Raw genomic sequence first — 1896 nt, 5'->3', positions numbered from 1 at the left:
CTGTAACTTTTAAACCACAAATTCAAGCTCAACATATTTCTCTGGGAGATCACCTTATAGAAACAGTTACAGACAGGTTCGGACTAAAACAGATGCTATAACTATTCTTCATGGCTGACATTGATTCATGCACACTGTATGTTTTTTCTGACGCCTTATATTTTTTATATTGACATAAAGTCCCATAAAATCTATAGATATCAGTTCCAAGTAAAAATAAATAAAAATCCTTCTTAACAATTCTGTTACGGTGTTATCACACCAGTACCACTCCAAACAATTATTGGCAATTCCTACTGATGAATCTCTTACCGAATGAATAGCTAGGATACAGAAGAAGGCAAATTACAATTAAAAGAAAGTTATATGGTAGCAAAGCAAAATTCTACTACTGACCACAGTGACTTTTGCAGGAGCCCACTTAGACCAGATATAAAGTTTCTTGTGTATATGTTTTTTTTGGAGTGAAGGAGCACAAGGATGACTAGAATGAATCCAAAGCCTTGTTCCTGTTTTTATTATAAGTCCTCACATACTGTAGGTCTTAGTTGAGAAGTCATGGCAGATCTTAAGATTGTATCTACCTGTATAAGAAACTTGGCTGAGTTGATACCATTAGTTGGGTCTGGAGTGGCATGTTGAGCAAAGAGGAACTTGGCAAGCTTTTCAGACAATCTCCCTCCCTAATCCTTCCTAAAGCAACTCTGGTGATCTGATCTGCATCATCCATTCAGCCTATATATTTGGTTGAGGACAGAGAGAACCAATTGTGATACAGTAGCTTCAATTGATAATTATAGCAATTCTGTGGAATTTCTTAGAGGTAAAAGCAGTCCCCATTATTAGTCACAAGCACATCTGGTAACCCAAGAATTGTACAGAGCTGACAAAGGACAGTGTTTGTGTTGGGAGATGTTTTTGGTATGACTAAGATAACCGCTAGCCATTTTGCGTATGAATCCATGACTAATTGTGTGTAGCAGAACAGCATGTGCTGCATTTTGAGTCCACGCCTAAAAGGAACTTTTTCTCTTGACATGCTCCTGCAAAGTCAATATGAAGTACAGACCAAGATTTCTAAAATCTGCCTATTTAAATATACTGTAGAGGTAAGGCTTTTGGTGTCTTGTGTGGAGCAGCTTGGCATGTGCTGCACATATTGAACTCATTCCATGTCTACACTAGGTCTGGGACACCATACTAATGCTTTCATACACACAATTCCTGGATGTGTTCCATGTAACAGTTCAGATGACTCAACTTCCTTTCTTAGGAATGATAACTATTCCCCATAACAGACATATTTTACGCGCAGAGAGTTCATGTTGATGATTGAAATATGGCCTGAACACCTCACACAGCTTCCTATTTGGTCATACCCTCCATACCAAGTTCAGAGCAAATTGTAGCATCCTTGGAAGTTTTTTGTGACTTGGTCAGCTTGAAAAAGTAGATGAAGCAGGGGTCTCATTACATTTTTGTATTTGTTTAAATATTTGTTCTTATTGATATGTAACCCTGTGTATGTAATGCTCAAATCTCTGTACCTCCATTGTACTGCACTGTAGAATATGTTGGCGCGTTACAAATAAATGATGATCATAATAATAATGGGGACATGATTTCAACATCAAAACTTCAGTTGGGGATGGAATAGCACAGTCTTGTATCTGTAAAGGCCGACAGCTCAGAATATTGCCATTTGCAATGGATTTCTCTGACTTGTAGGCAAGTTTGTAATCATGGCAGTCCATATTTGAGGTGACAGGACAGGAGATGTTAGCTTGTCTTTAGATAGTTCATCTAAAAGTGATTTGTGATCAGTTTGAATTTCAATTGTATATCCATAGATGTAATTGACAAATGTCTTGAATCTATATACAGTATGCAAGATTG

Source organism: Ascaphus truei, chromosome 1 (genome assembly GCF_040206685.1).
Source record: "Ascaphus truei isolate aAscTru1 chromosome 1, aAscTru1.hap1, whole genome shotgun sequence".
Lineage (NCBI taxonomy): Eukaryota > Metazoa > Chordata > Amphibia > Anura > Ascaphidae > Ascaphus > Ascaphus truei.
Note: the sequence above shows the minus strand (reverse complement) of the source record.